At 33.0% G+C, this 17,717-nt stretch overlaps 1 long non-coding RNA gene across 2 annotated transcripts in view; it reads left to right on the plus strand.

Moving 5' to 3' along the window:
• Nucleotides 1–2,623: 2,623 nt before the first annotated feature.
• Nucleotides 2,624–17,717, plus strand: part of LOC128554655 (uncharacterized) — a 30,620-nt gene continuing 15,526 nt past the window's right edge. For both annotated transcript variants that reach the window (XR_008369659.1, XR_008369658.1), the window contains exons 1-5: nucleotides 2,624–2,804; nucleotides 3,824–3,942; nucleotides 4,465–4,607; nucleotides 4,987–5,083; nucleotides 5,530–13,932. This is a non-coding gene — a long non-coding RNA (uncharacterized LOC128554655). The remainder of the gene's footprint in view (nucleotides 2,805–3,823; nucleotides 3,943–4,464; nucleotides 4,608–4,986; nucleotides 5,084–5,529; nucleotides 13,933–17,717) is intronic.

Raw genomic sequence — 17,717 nt, forward strand, 5'->3', positions numbered from 1 at the left:
TTTTTATCCGAAATTACACAAGCCTCGATTTCGGTAAAATGACGTTGAAGTTGACGTCACTTAATTAGATATTTGTTTTCATTAATTTGTTTTTCAAGCAACAGCCATTAGAGCTAGTGTTAAAATCAATAATATCGGACGAAGATTTTTAAGTTTAAGGGGACGCATACTTTGAAATTAGAAAAAAGTGGGTGGGGTATTATAAAATTTACCTGCAAAAAAGTACAAGGTTTTGGTAAATGAAATGAATACTGTTTCAACTGTTATAAGTACACAAAGGATTGCTCACTAAAATAAAAATGAGAAAAACTGAAACAAGAAAGTTATTGTTGAATTACATAAGACTTCTTATGTACATTCAAAGTCAACAATTAAGACTTTTTGGTGCGAAAATAATAGTGCTTCACTTTGTCCAAACATTTATCAATGTCCTACAGATTATAATTTAAAGAAAGAATGTGAAATAAGTTCACTGTCTTGCTTTTCATTTCGCATATGTGAGCTAAAACACATTATTTAGTTTGTTTACAAAGTAGTGCATAAGAAAAGATACGGTGGTCAAGGAATGCCACATAACAAAACTAAAAGAGTGTATTCGCCTTAATACATTAAACATTTATCGTTACAGAAGTCTAGTGGCTTACAATAAAGGCCTAGAAATGTTGCCATTATTAATTTTTAACTTGGTATTCATGAACTACAATGCACTTAAATATCAAAACACATTCAACAAACTTTTGAAAATGTATCGTCTTAAAAATCCCTAAAATAAGGCATGAAATTTGGTTGAGAGGTCCAATCAATGTGTATATGTGCAAAAGCAACATTCTAATCTTGTTCACAAAAGTTACTAATAAACAGCAGGAATGTCAATGATCAAAACTGGACGAATATACAGTTATCCTCACTTTAATGTCATTTATAATTTGTCCTTGAATTCTCCACCATACTTTTCATAACTCTGTTTGCACGAGTTGCACGAGAATGCTGTCATTCACGTAAAAAAACGGGGTCAAATAAGTTGTAAATGCAATATCATCTAAACGTAATTAATGGATTATGCAGTTCAAGATAAACTTTATCTCATAACGTAACGAACATGTATAATGTTGTAACAACAACTTTACTTACACTGATTTAAGTAGCAGTCGGTTTATAAGTGACTTTATTGATTCATTTTGTGTTTTGTTATTGTTGTCAAAAAGTATAACGGAAGTGCCTCACAACTGAAGCGGAAACCAGTTTGATGCGCAAAGTAGTCCACTGTAAGTAATATTATTTGACAAATGTCCACAGAAATTAATAATTTTCTAATAGCGAGCTCGAAGAGCAGGCCCGAAGGGCCTGCTCGAGAATCGAGCTTTACGGTAACGCAAGTATACTTTCACACTTGGTGATGGATTTGAAAAGTTTCGTCGGAAGTTTTAAAAAAGCGCACCCTAGCGGACTGGTGCTCACAGGAAGTACTTCTTTCCGGAGTGAATACAGAACTTCATTCAATTGCTAAAAATTATTCATCACTCAACAATTATGAAAGAATGATTTCCAGTTGTTTGAAAAAAATATTATTTGCATTTAAAAGATCAAGCATCGGCCAGAAAATGGGAAAAAAATGTCATTAATAAGCAGAAAGAAACGGGAACGCGGTAATGACGTCACCGTGACACCGGCTCCCATAAATTTTGCAACGTATGATATTCACTGTTACAGGCATGGTGACACTAAATGTAGACTTTTTTCAAGCGAATAGGTTCTCCTGAATTCTTGTGACTAGTGAATAGTTTCTTTGTGACAAATAAATGATGCATAATATTTTTAGATAAATCCCATTTCTTTGAGCTCGCTTTGAGGCTTTGCCTTAGTTCATATTATTAAAGACGAATATCTGAATAGGATTCATTATTTGATAAGATATTATAATCATCGACATGTTTTTTTAAAAATCTTACACGTGCTGACACCTAAGTTGTCTCCCGTTGTTTATTAGAGTTACCTTTCGTCCGGCGCAGTAATACATTTGCAGTGAATCGCCGAGAAGTCGTGGGAAAATTAAAAACCATGTAAACAAACTAAAATTAACCAACTTTTCAAGATGAATTTCAAGTGATCGACATTATGCATTTAACCCGCCTGACCTGTGTAGCATCTTAGATATCTGTTATAAGGTATTCATTGTGTAGAATGTCATGTTATGCCCTTGCAATGCTAATCCCACTCTGATTTTTTTGTTTACATTTTTTATCAATGAGAAATATGGCGTCCATCCCGAGATGAACAGACGTGGCGTTAAATTTTTACATGTTTAAGCAAACCTGGTGTGTTAGAAAGAAAATCTCATCCCTTCAACATTATTTGGAACACTGTTATTGTAAAAAACCTGTATTTTTCTTATACAAAAGCTTAATATTTTGTGTTGAATGTACTTTCACAAAGACCTCTGTTTTCCTATTACATTCATAGTACCACATCCTTATCCACAAAATACTGAATATTACAGGTGTCCATCAGTATTATATCAGTTTAGGAATATGTTTTTTATTTTCCCACCATCGATTTCTTGAATATGCACCCCTTCCGCATTGCTGTATGAACTGTGAATGTAGCAATATGCGTCCCCTTAAACGTTTCAACATTTAGTGAAATATCACAAACCTAATGAGTGAATTAGCGAATTGTTTCCCTTTGAAATCAACACGCCATTATCGGTGGATACATGTCTGAAACAGGGTCAGAGAATACATGCAGTTATTGCTCTGAATATACGCGGATATTTAAAGTGCATGGCGGATTTAATAATTGTTATGGTAAGTGTTAATTTTCATTATAAATTTATTCGTAATTGGAGGCAAAACAAAGTGGACAGACCGCTTCGTTTGTTGACTTATCGAAGATACAACTTTGCAGCGAAAAATAGCAGTGTTGACATTTCGATTCGACTGTCTGCTGTCAAATACTTTTAATATCTTTCCTGTGTATTTGTAATTTTTCATGATGGCAGAATATACTTGTAGCCAAGACAGTCGGGCATCTACTATGTTAGGTAGGCCTACATTCTGTATGAAACTTTTCTGTCTAGAAATTGTAAAGAGGTAAATGAACTGATGAACAGGAATGGGCTATTCCAGAAAATATCCACCCCGCACTGTGTAAGCAGTTTTTTTCGGAGAAAATTAACCTCCCTCCGGGAGACATTTTACCCCCCTCTCCCACTTCCACAGCCCGGTTACCTGAAAATACCCCCCCCTCCCCTTCCTCCCAATAGGATCCCTCCAAATACCCCCCTCCCCTCTCGGGTTATTGCAGAAAATATCTCCCCTCCCCTCCACCTTCCACACCCCGGTTACCTCAAATACTCCCCTCCCCTCCCCTTCCTCCCAATAGGATCCCTCTAAATACCCCCCTCCACCTCTCAGGTTGTACAAAAAAAACTGCTTCCACAGGGAGGGGGTGGATATTTTCTGGAATAGCCCAATATTACAAGATATTGTACATTGTTTAAACTGTCACAGATGCAGCTGCACATATGTGAACAGTTTAAACTGTCACAGATGTGAACAATTTAATAATTACATGGTCAGTATGCACAGTGGAATCTATGAAAATTGAAAATTATAGTACAATAACACAGGAAAAGTAGTGTTTTAAATTGTCACTTTTTGTTGTAATTATAGCAACCAAAATAGACCTCCTGAAAATTTCTTAAAAATTCTACATGCAAATTACAATAAAAACTTTTTTTTTCATTCTCACTACTGCCATTACTGGTAGACAGCATACTGGAAGGCTACTAAATAAATGAGAAATTCTTTTTTATATTTTTCAGGATAACCTCCAGCAGTAAGAAATATAAAGGCTCACTGCAGTTTTGAGTGCTTAACAAGTATTGACCCCATATTATGCTCAGCAAGTAGGGCCCTTGTATTTCTGTGAATCCTCATGCAGGTATAAGATTTTGAAGTTAGTGTTTACATTCATATCAGTGTCAGTATCCTCAAATGCACTTTTTCAATATCAATTTTAACTATGAAATTCCATATATCACTAAATTAAATTCCATAGTCTTCAATCAAATCATGACTCTATGAATAAAAGCTTCAGGCCTGCAGTGCACATTTAACATTGGAATTATAGTGACACCTTTGCAGAAATTTTGTCAAGTAAAATTATCTAAAGGAAGTTATGTTTTGTTAAGACTTGATATTACTAATTTCTATGGGTTTTTTTTTCACTGAACTTTCTGTAAATCCCTGAAATTGGGTTGAAAATACTGCATTGCTTTATAATAAAGATGCTATATCATAAGCACTGTGAATTGGAATTCAATTAAATATTTGATAAATACAAGTTAATGTTAAACAATATTTATAAGAAAGGATGAACTGTTTGGTCAGTGTTGATTCACTCCATTTTTTGATGAGAATTTAATACATTTCTTATAAACTGTTCTTGTTTTTGTATGAAAAGTACAGTACCGCTGTTGCAAGAGGAGCAAACAGTGTGGTATCTATGGTCCACTATCACTTCAAGCATCATGGCTATGGAGAAAAGAATGTTTCATTACATATGGACAATTATAGTGGACAAAATAAGAAAAATGTTGTAATAAGGTAAGAATTCCCAATAAATAAAGAAATATTTATTAAGCACACAGAATTTGATGTTGAAATATTTAATTTTACAGTGTGTTCATACACTTCAGTTTGGAAAGTCACTAGTTTCCAGTTTATATATATATATAATGTGCATAATTTTATCTAAATGAAAAATAATATCTCCACTGATAAACATTAAATTACAGTTTGAATATTGCATACTTACACAACATACTGTATTAAGACTTAGGTGTTTATGTACGAAAATAAACTGTGTAGCTGGCATTTATTTGTTTTAGTAAAGTGATGCTATGTTATATTCTAAGGACTCACTATTGCTACTTAGAAGTTTTTGTTTAAGAATGCATTGTTTAAATTTTACCCGTTATTTTAGCTATGGAGTGTGGCTTGTTATGATGGGTCTACATGATGACTTGGAGTACAACCTGATTGAGGCCCGGCATACAGAATTCAGTCCTGAACATGTTTAGGTATATTTGGCTTGAGCCTCTTTAATCAATTATGTTTTTATTAATAATCAAGTATTGATAAAACTTGCTGCAGAGATCATGTCTGTAAAGAGGCCACTTATATTAAAATACCACAGTTTCTGTTTATGTTTGTGTTGTTAAAGAGTGTCTAGCTCACTGCAAGCAAGTTAATTAGAAATAACATAATTCTAATAAAGAAACTGTTTTTTCTTAACCAGGTTAAAGAACTATTTGTTAAAATGAGCTCAAAATCATGGCCCTTACTTGATGAAGAATACGTGCGATGGTTGAATTTTTTCATGAAAAGAAGTTATTACTGTAATAAAATTCTAAAATGTTATTTAATGTAATTATGTGTGGGATGTCTTTTGGAATGCTGTTGTTCAGGATTGATGAAAAGGTTATGTGTTCTTTGTCTTAAATATTTGATACATTTATCATTACAGAATGTCTTCTGCATGACCTGGTATAGATAGTATTCTTGAAGGATTATAACTTCAACACAGAGACGGAGATTAATATTTTTAGGCAGGGGGTTGGCATGACAGGCAAATTCACCAACCGTATTACTATTCCTGAGCTGGATGCCAGTCGACAGTGATACCTGTATAATGAAATAGCGCCCCTTTGCAGCAACAGCAATGTATGATCAAAATCAGCAGTGGCAAAGCCATTAAAATTGATAATTCAAGTCATTTAAAACGAAGAATGAATGAAAAAAGGTGATTAACATTTAAAGTAATACAGAGAAAGAGCTCTGAAATTTTGATTAATTTGAAAGTGTTTTTGATTTTTTGGAGATGTACTAGACCCAAATTCCATATATTTGAAAAAGAACAAATGATACATATAGTTTATGTAAACATTGAATTAACAACTTTATGGTGTCAAGAGTACTATGCATTTGTTAAATATTGACTCACTATATACATGTAAGGCTGAACACAGTATAAATGTGAAATTCCTCTAAAACACTGGAAGATTTTTCAACAATAATTGTAACATATATGGTAGTAATGTACATTTTTTTTCATTACGACAGTTGGATTATATAGATCTACGAATATTTTCTGCTGTATTCAAACTGCATGTAATCATTTCTGTCGGCAGTATCATGTTTTTTTTCCCTTTTCATGAACAATTAATTTAACCTGTCTTGAAAGCACATTATATGTATAATTTGTAAAACATACGTTGGATTATTGTGGAAACAATTTAGTTTTTGTATGCCTAATTATATATTATTGCCGTTAGTATCATCTAACTCTTTTAATATGATCAAGACATTTAATAAGGCAGTTTTCTTAAACTATTACTGTGTGTTAAATGAGATTATGTAGTATTATGTTTACGGAATTAACTTCGTAACCATGGAAACATTTTTCTGTTGTTCTATATTATGTCTTGAAAAAAACATTGTTTGAAGAACACTTTTCAGTGGTGAATTTTTTAAATTTTTTACATGTAATGGTAAATGCTGAAAGTGTTCTACAAAAACTTAGCAAAAACGTCATTGTTGTCTCATTGAAGCATATACTGCAACTCCATTGTAACCATAGCAACAGAAATATATTGTATTATTTATTAATAATGATCTTCACAAACAAATTATATATGTTATTTTTCTTAAAGAATGACCTAAATTGGTTTTATTCCATAAAAAACAGACATAGCAAATATTCTCATTTTTATCTCCGTTTCCATGGCAACCATATATTTTTTTGCCTCAAATTATAGGCGTTGCTTAAGGGTTATATCTTAGCATATCTGAATGTTAATTATACGTTCTGATGTAATTGTTATAAGAGATTTCCGTGTTTCCATAAAGAAAATCATTCGGTTGCCATGGCAACAGCACAATTTCAAATGAATTAAAATATGAGATTTTGCATTCTGAGTTGTTGATCATTCATTATAATAATATTTCAACAACATTCGATGTTGTGCCATTTTAACCTATAAGTGAACCCAGCCCTTTTGTTACTACGGAATTTCATTCATAAAAACTGCACTAATCATGCAAATCGTGAATAGGTGATATACTTCACATATTTCTATAGTTTATTTCTGTGTCACGTTTAGATCATGTTATATATACATGTAGCTTTTGATAGTGTATATTGGTCATGTTGTAGGTTTTAGATGAATGACATATGTATATTTATATGATAGTGTAAATTATGTAAATTCATCTTGTTTATCAGCATTTTGTTTCATTTTAAGTAACTTGACTCTAAACTAAGTGTTAAGTATAATTTCCAAAGTAAGTTTTATTTCGTACTTCAACTTTTTCTCTCCATTCTATTTTATTTTATTTCACTTCTTTCCAAATACGTAAAACAGAAAGAATGTTACTCATTCCATTTATACTATTGTTAGCGAACATTTTCTTCGCAAAATCTATTTTTTGTTTTTCGGAGTTCAGTTTCCTAAGATTGTTTTTAGGTGGTTGCAAGTTGTTGTTTTTGTACAGGTCTATGTTGCTGCTCAGTCTGATCCAATATGTTCTAATTTTGTATCCAAATGGGTAATTGTTTAAATTTATACCGAGCAGCAATAGGACTTTTTTATACTGCGACAAAGGGTGTCCTAAAAACGGAGTCGTTTTACACATACCCATTGCTTGAACTATATTTGAGCACCAAACTAATTGTTATACTGTTCCTTCGGTTTGTAACTAAACGCGGTATGTTTCTCAATTCGAATGGATACCATATTCACGCAAGTCTTCTTACGATGGCGATAATTTTGGATTTTATTTTTTTTGAATACAAACCTTTCAGTTCAAACATTACACGTTATCATCATGTGGCCGATCCTCAGTCGATTGAACTGCATGAATTACCACAGCATTTGCTTATTTTCATTCTTATGAAAATAATATTGTCCGGAGATATTGAATTAAATCCTGGCCCAGACAGTAATAACCCCGGGCAAAGTTGTCTCTCTATATTTCATCAAAATATTAGAAGCTTAAGAAATAAAGTAAATTTTATTTCCGACCATTGGCTAGAATACGACATTCTTTGTTTTACCGAAACTCATTTAAGTAACAATGTCACCGATACATCTATAACTCTAGAAGGTTTCAGTAATATCTACCGAAAAGATTGTATCGCTTATTCGGGTGGTATGTTATTGTATGTGTCGGAAAATTATTATCGAAAAGGGTATTCGAAGTTGAAAACTGTCTAGATGAATCTATATGGGTAGAAATTAGAGGTCCGCATGAAAAATATTTAATCTGTACTACGTATCGTCCGCCAAATTGTGATAATGATTATTGGAACAAACTAACTTAGTGTCTTGAAAAAGCATTTGAATTATGTCGGAATATCTTACTTCTTGGAGATATAAATGAAGATCAGCTGAACCTGAATAACAGTAGATTTCGTAATATTTTATTGGTAAATGATATGGTCAATATAATAACCGAGCCAACTAGAGTGACTACTCACTCATCGACTCTCATTGATCCTATAGCAGTGTCCAATAATATTTCCGTTCTGAATTCGAATATTTATATTACGCCTAAAGACATAAGTGATCATTACGGTACATACGTTTTCATTCGATTTAAACAGATATCTTCTGCTCCATACAGAAGGCGCGTATGGAATTATAAAAGAGCTGATTTTGTAAAGCTTCATCACTTAATTCGTACTAAAGACTGGTCCTTTATTAACCTAAGCTCGATTGACGAAGCTTGTGTTTTGTTTACAACGACATTTTTAGATCTGGCAATGCAATGTATACCTACTAGTATTGTTACTGTAAGGCCCAACGATCGGCCTTGGTATGACTCGGCAATTCGTCATATGTCTCGTAAAAGAGATCGGCTAAAAATAAAGCTTTAATTTCTAATAAGCCATCTGATTGGCTAGCCTTCAAAGGAGTAAGAAACAAAGTTAGTAATTTAAAAAAGCATGCGAAGGAAATATTTTATAATAACTTAGAGTTTTCAATTGCTGACTTAAGTTCCAATAATCCTAGACAATACTGGAAAACGGTTAAACTATTATTAAAGGAAAATAAAGGTTGTGAATATATTCCTCCGCTCTCTACGGAAAATGATAATATTAAATCCTTCTATTTTACTGATTTAGAAAAAGCAAACTGTTTGAACGACTATTTTACCTCAATCTCAACCATTGATGATTCTCAATCTATTCTTCCAAATTTTGTTCAAAAAAGCAATGTTACTTTAGAAAATCTAGTTATACAAGAACAAGAAATTATTGATATTCTTTCCTCATTAATGACAAATAAAGCAAGCGGACCAGATGACATTAGTCACAGAATGCTTAAAGAAACGAAATTATCTGTATGTGTACCCCATATGTATCTTATTTAATAGATCTTTAGTAGAAACAATTTATCCTGATACTTGGAAATCAGCAGTTGTTATGCCATCATTTAAAAAAGGTAGTAAAAATAGTCCAGTTAATTACAGACCCATTTCCTTGATAAGTTGTGTAGGGAAGGTAATGGAAAGAATTATTTTTAAACACGTTCATAATCATTTGCACTCAAATAATCTTATTTACCCTAAACAATCCGGCTTTTTACATGGTCATTCCACTGTTTACCAGTTGATAGATATATATATCATCAAATATGTCAAGCTTTTGATAAAAGACAATCTACATGTATGGTGTTTTGTGATATTTCTAAAGCTTTTGACAGGGTTTGGCACGTTGGTCTAATTTTCAAATTACGTCAATATGGGATTAATGGCAAACTCTTGCAATGGATTAAAAACTACCTTTCTAATCGTAATCAAAAAGTATTTGTAAAATCAACATATTCAGAAGCAAAAAATACCACAGCTGGAGTTCGCCAAGGATCGGTCCTTGGCCCTTTATTCTTTCTAGTATACGTAAATGATATAGCAGGAAACCTTCTATGTATAACACGTCTTTTTTGCGGATGATTGTTCTCTTACCGTCTCTTCTAACATCTTAAATTTTATCGAAAACACTTTAAATAGAGATCTAACCATATTACCAGAATGGTCCCACCAATGGTTGGTTAACTTTAATCCGAATAAAACTGAAGTTATGTTTTTCTCCTTGAGTAAAGACCAGCGTCCGCCTCTCTTTTTTGAAAACACTTAGCTAAATTTTGTTGAACATCATAAACATCTTGGCCTTACCTTTAGTGAAGATGGCAGATGGCACGAACATATATGTAATATTATGTCATCTGCCTCTAGAGTTCTTGGCTCCATGAGAACTCTGAAATTTAAACTTAAAAGAACAACCCTTAATCAAAGCTACATTTCCTATACGCGACCAATTCTGGAATACGGCTCAATAGTCTGGGACGGCTGCACAGAAAATGATAAGGCGTTGCTTGAAAAATTACAGTACGAAGCTGCCCGTGTAGTGACTAGTCTAACGAGATTTGTTTCAATTGAAAGACTTCTTAAAGAAATAGGTTGGGTATCACTATCAGATAGAAGAAAAATACAGAAATTAGTTTTCGTATATAAAGTTCACCGTGGTATTGTGCCAAGCTATGTAGCAGATCTATTTCCTAATAATGTCGCGAATTCTACTCCATACTGTCTTTGAAACGATAAGAATTATGTGACAATTTCACGTCGGACACATATTTTCTCGAATTCCTTTGTTCCATCTTCAATAGACTTTTGGAATTATTTAGAAGAATCTATAAGGAATGCTGAAAATTTAAATATTTTTAAATCTCGTCTTAACTCATTAAGGACGCAGATCGCATTTATGCGTTCATTTTAACTCTTATCGAGTACCGCATGTCGTATTTATCCGTCAAAAGATAACAGGCGTGTATGCCGAGGATCGCATAAATGCGCTATCCGCCTGATAGTACTGTATGTCGCGTGACGTGATTTTACGTTTGTAAGAGTACTAACGATTGGACTGCTGTCAAAGTCAACCAATGAAAATATTTTACTCTAAAGATTTATAAAACCTCGAAGCGATCGAAACAATCAAAATATTTATTATTTAAGCATGTATTTTTAATATACTCATCACTAAATATCGTAATTAGAAAGTTATTTCTAGGTAGTACCTGTTTTATCTTCTGATTCTATTATACTGCAGAATCTTTCTTTTTTATTCAGTATTTTTAATTTTATTAAATCAAGTATAATTTTGTTCTTTCGTAATGTCATTTGCTTTAACGTTTAGCAATAGATGACATTTGAATAAATATAAAATAATCAAATAATGACTGTTTTTCTATGTCAGATCATCAGTTTTCCATATTCAGTTGCTTCAGTTGGCCTGCAAAACGATTTTGCAAATCAAACTAATTGTAAATTTTAAATTATTGAATAGATCATAAATTGTAGTATCAGTTGTGAAAATTTCAGTTTTGTTCATCTTTTATAAACAGATGTTTGCCCCTAATATTGACCAAAGGATGCCTAGATCTTATCGATTGTTGATTATCAGTGAAAATCCACAGGCATACAAAGCAGATAAATTGATAAGATGCTCAGGAATGTATCGGAAAATTGATACCAGTAATTAAGCGGCGATATGGCTGCAGGTATTAATGAGTTAAAAACAAATTTAAACCACCTATTGTTCCTAATTTTTTTCTAAATGGAGAAAGAAGTCTGGCAGTTCATCATGCACGCATCAGAAATCGTTGTAGTAATCTTAATACAGATCTTTGTAGAAATAATTTGAGGATAAACTCTACTTGTAATTGTGGAAACAGTGTGGAGGATGCAGAACATTATTATAAAGTGTCCATTATATAGTTATCAAAGAATACAACTTTTTCGCGCGACACGTACGTTTCATCCATTAAGTCTAGATACTCTCCTGTTTGGAAAAGAAACTCTATCAAATGAAGAAAACTCAGTAATTTTCAGCGAAGTTCAGACATAAGCAGATGAACATATATGTGTAAATTAACTTATATATAATGTATAAACCCCCAATGTCTGTCGGCAATAAGGTAATAACGATACTACTTGTACCCACTCCGGATGGCCTTAGGATGCTGAACTCTCAACAACATTTTTTTTCCTTCTCTTAAATTCTTTTGTCTTGTTTTCAAACAATATTGACATTTGGTTTGTTTATTATAATCTTCCTTTTTTGGTATGTATAGGTCTAGCTGCTATACAACTATTGTGAACTATTGTAGGGGAGAACCGTTTACTGATGTTGTTAGAACTCGTGATTCAACCCTTTTGTTACTTTTGATATCATTAATTGTATATGCATATATATATATATATATATATATATATATATATATATATATATATAGATATATATCATTGTACATGTTATAAAAAAGGAGCAATAAAATATGTTTAAACTAAACTAAACAGTCGTTTGCATGATACACGTCTATTGAGAAAAAGTTCTACATTAAAATAAAACAGTAGACCCACTAGTGATAGGATCATGCATGTTCTTCTGACCCCACAAGCTTAACTAGTCTTTTGCTATGTTTTGCTTCTGTATAGATACATGGTCATGGTTTCTACATACTGCTAGGTGCCCATTAGATGCAAAATATTTGAGCACCAGCTACTATACCTTGATAAATTATTTAACACGTTGTTCCTTTAAGTATAAATTAAGTAAAACCGGCCCGGCGTTATGAAGTAAAATGTCTCCGAGGCTCTCAACAGGTTCATCAAGTGAATAAAATAGATGATGTTACATTTCAAATGTCTAAGCTCCAGCTATTATGGTTTCAGATAATGATTTAAAAAATGTTTTAACCTTTTTGATGCCAGAAAGTTGCGCGGATATAGAATCTATTTGTATAACAGTTAAATAAGCGGAAAACAACCCCATGCTTTTCGGTATTCTAGACCAACATGTAGGACAGAAGATGTATTGTAAAATATTATGTTAAAAATCTTAAGATTGCTTTTACAATTCCTAGTGTCTTTTTAACAAAGAAACGGGATCTCCTTGGCTGAGGGGTACAATCACTTCAAATCAGTACCTCCTTTGAGGTGTAGCATTCTCCACGTGAGTAAGCCTTTCAAAACTTTCAAAAAAATTGTCAATGGTTCTACCGAGGTGCAAGCCAATACCTAACAATGCCTAGAGGGGCACTAGGTGTCTTCATCTGCAATCAAAAGCTAGAAAAAATGCAATATTACCTAAGGTATGTCGGTTTGACTCTAGACCAAATAAAATCAATAACTAAACAGACAATATATGAAGTCGTCTAGGAAGCCAATTAATATTGTGTCAAGTTTGATAAAAATCTGTCTAACAAAATTCAATGAAATACCATATTGTGTCTACATGAGATTTCAAACTGATAGCTGTTTTCCTTGCCGCATGTATTTTGCTTAGCTGAACAAATAATTAGATATGTCTCTTCAAGGTAAGTTAACCTGAATAATCCAGTTTTTCATTCTAAAAAGTATATTGTTTCATAGTCTGCCTTTCGAAGCACTATGTAAGGATTCGCGTTATTTCTTTTGTGAACATGTGATTTTGATGACGTGATTTTGTATTACTGGTGAATATGTTTAAATCCTTGTAAATCCAGTAGAATAAAAGAGAACAGATACACGAATAAAAACTGTTATAATAGATATTGATTCCATAATATTATTAATATAAATGTTAAAGTAATATTCAATAAACTATCATATTTCTGCTCCATAGAATTTCGGCTTTTTTGCATATATAAAGCACATTTCATTTGTGCAGATCATGACAGCGGCTATACTTGTGTTTAAGTCTATGTAATCCTTTTTTCGCTATGCTTTATGTTTATAGTTCCAGAAGAGGATTGCAACCTTTCAGTCAGAATAGTCATTCCAATATTATGTATGATTCAGTTGATCGGGAGACTATCAAATTTTGTCTGTAAGTATATTCTAACATTCAACTTACTGTCTTTAATACATAAACAATTAACCTAGTATTTGTATTTTACCCGTGTTAATCTACTATCCCTTTTAAGTATTCCTCAATTTGGCTAAAAGTGCACATTATACTACCAGCTGCGATCGAGCAATGTCTTTATAAACCATTCAGTATGCTTGATCTTTTTGCAGATTTTATTACTCATATTACTCTCATTTTATACCAGATAACGCATATAACCTTTTTAATATCAAATTGCATGTATATGTTCGAAAATCAATCCATTCTTATCATCCTTTTAAGTTATTAAAGTGTCTGAAAAAATTCTTCATTGCTCTTACAAGAAAAATACCAGTTACCCAACACCTACTGAACAAATCACAATTTCACACCTTCTCAATACCCCGATCATAAAATGCATTCATAGAACATATCTTCCATACAGGATAACAACACACAACAACGAAAAAAATATACGATGAACTTGCATGTTTTCATTTTACCATTCGATTATGTTTTTGACATATCAATGAAACAAAAATGACTTTTAACATTATTGAAGTAAACTGCCTCTGTCTCTATCTATCACTACTGGATGCACATACCATCAAACATGGTATAAAACCCTGTAAAATGTCCATTAAAATAGGAAAAAACCGTTCATTAACCCCATTGATTCTTGCATCACTTTATTTAACAGGTTAAACAATATTAATGGGTTACATGTTAAAATACCATTAAAATTCCCATTTTTTTATCATGAATCATGCCGTTAAAAATTAGTGTGGTAGCTAAAAAGTTAATGGTTTTGAAAAACAAGAGTGAAATTCTGTATATTTTGAATTTAACAGGATTATTCATAGCCCTTAAATTAAATTTAATGCCCATTAAATGTTCAGATTATGTACGATTGCATTTCAGAGTGAACTTAATGGCCTTTAACAGCAATGTGATGCTAATTAAATCCTGCATTCTGTAATAAGTGATTTGTATACTTTCAGAAGCTCAAAAACTATTTTTTCTTTGTTTTTGGCTTGTACATGTCCCATTCAATGCTTATTCAATGGCGTTTTACAAATACATAAAAATACGACAAAAATTAAGATATTTAATGACATATAACATAAATGAGCATAAATATCATTATGAATAAACTATTTAGTAAGCATTAAAAATGGATCAGACATCAGATAAGATTAATAAAATATTAGAATATTAAGATACAGTAAGACAGCTGTTTGTTATTAAGTAAGAATAAGTGGGTTATTGCGATATGTCCAAAAGTTATTGCAAACAACAGTATTTTGTACTTGTTATAATATAGTTCATATTCCAATGTATTTAAACAATAAAATCATCCAGTTCACGTTACTTCAATCTCTTAAAAATTACAGTCACAGTCTCTAAAAGAGTGCAAAGTAATTTTCAAAATAATGAGTTTTCAACTTCGTTTTGAAAACATCTATTGTGTCTGAGTTCCTTATTTCGAGAGGCAATTCATTCCAGAGTTTAGGTCCAACAGTACCAAAACTTCTGTCGCTGAACGTTTTGCGCTTGTTGAAAGAAAAAACAAAACACCCAGTAACGGAATTTGAAGAACGCAAGTTCCTTGTCTGTGTTTGTTTTATGAGAAGTTCAGAAAGATATTCTGGAGAGTTTTCAACTGAACAATTATACATGTAGGTGAGCATTTTGAATGTGATTCTGGCTTTGATTGGTAGCCAGTGAAGGTCATACAGCGTTTGCTTGGAACTGTCATATTTTCTTCGATTTATACAAGTTTTGCACACATGTTATGAATTCGTTGCATTTTGTTTACTTCGCTTTGAGCAATACCATATAGAATGACATTACAGTAATCTAAATGGGATATCACCAATGACAGTACAAGGGTTTCGGTGGCCTCTTTGGTAAGATATTTCCGGATACATTTTATTCTGAAGTAGTTGAGCATTGCTGTTCTACACTTTCGTTTAACATGCTCTTTTAGATTCAAGTTTTCATCCAGGAATGCACCTAGATATCGAATAAAGCTCACTGATTTCACTTCATCACCTACAATACATACTTTATCAGTTGAACACTTAGAGAGCTGTTGCCTACTACCAAACATGATGAACTCGGTTTTGGAAGTGTTCATTTTAAGCTTATTTTGAATCATCCAGTTGTTGATTGTTTTAGCACATTGTTCAAGTTCTCGTATTGCCTGGGATTCTACTGTTGGAGATGATGGTTTAAAGCGTTTATTAGCAGTGTGGTCATCCGCAAAGCCGTAAACTGAAATCGACGGCGGAATAACATTAAACAGTGTCCCCGCATATGTCAAATATAGTCACGGTCCTAAGCGGCGTGGAGATGACATGGTTGAATTGACACACGACAACTTCTGGGGCGCAGATAGGAATCAACCCAGCTCAGTGCTGTTCTACGAACGCCATACTGCTTGTTTAACACATCAACAAGAATGTCATGATCTACAGTATCAAAAGCGGCACTGAGATCGATAGCAATTAGCGCTGTAACTTCTTTCTTCTCCATAGCATCCAGTAAATCATTTACAAGAGGTAACAGTGCTGATTCGCAAGAATGGTTTTTCCTGTAAGCAGATTGGTTTTTTGGTAGAAGATTGTGTTTGTTTATATGATCATAGAATATCAAGTTCACATGATTTTGTCTGTAGTTGGTTTATAAGTTGTCTAACTTCTTCCTCGCTCAGATCATTAAAACTGTCAAAACAAGGAATATCTTTTTTGCATGGTTGAAACTTATCGAAATGTTTCAACGATTCTCGAATATAAAGCTTTCTCGAGTCACCTTTTGCATTAAGAACTTTTTCACTCAGAGATGATTTTTTCTCATGTTTGAGTTCTTTTTCGTAGCTTTTACGCGCTGTTTTGAAGGCTTCGTGCAGATGTGATTGTCTATGTTTCTTCCACAAACATTCAGATCTGCGAGCCACTCTTTTAAGGTGAAGAAGTTTTTCTGTGAACCAGGGTTTTGGAGCGCGATGGATGTTTGTTTTTTCTATAAATGGTGCGTGTGAGTTCATAATATTTTCTACTGCTGTCTGAAACTCTTCAACAGAAAGGTCGACATTATCACTTTCGATTGTCATTTTTCTCAGATCGCTTGAAAAAGTGTTCGTATCCATGTCTTTGAAATTTCTAAAAAACACCACCTCACTGGTTATATTTTCCTTTCTAACATTTGTCACAATTTTGACTGCACAGTGATCAGAAATATATGGACCCTGTTCACAAGAAACTACTTCAACACCATTTACGACTTCCGTAAAGACCAAATCAAGAATGTTACCACCAGTGTGTGTACTAAATTGTACATGTTGTTGTAAACCCATGGCGTACAAAGAATTATTGACTTCAGTTACTGCATTTGTGTCATCGTGGATGTGAAGGTTTAAAGTCACCCATGACCATTACATTTGAGTACTGTGATAGTACTCCCTCCATATATTGAAAGAAGTCTGTGACGAACTGGGAACAAGTGGATACAGATGGAGGTCTGTAAATCCCAACTATATGCATAGTAATGTTCTTGAAAATCAACTGCCAAATACCATATTCAAAACTGTGAGAATTTCCTGCCGAAAGTTTGCGCATGTTTACAGCAGATCTACACGTCAGTGCAACACCACCACCCACCCTATTTTGCCTGTTCGTAACACTCAGTTTGTAGCCATTTTGATTGAGATCAGACGTTTCATATTGGTATTGTTTGTCGTCCGAAAACCAAGTCTCTATAAGAAGAGCAAAATGTATCTTTTT

The sequence above is a fragment of the Mercenaria mercenaria genome, unplaced genomic scaffold (assembly GCF_021730395.1).
Source record: "Mercenaria mercenaria strain notata unplaced genomic scaffold, MADL_Memer_1 contig_595, whole genome shotgun sequence".
Classification (NCBI taxonomy): Eukaryota; Metazoa; Mollusca; class Bivalvia; order Venerida; family Veneridae; genus Mercenaria; species Mercenaria mercenaria.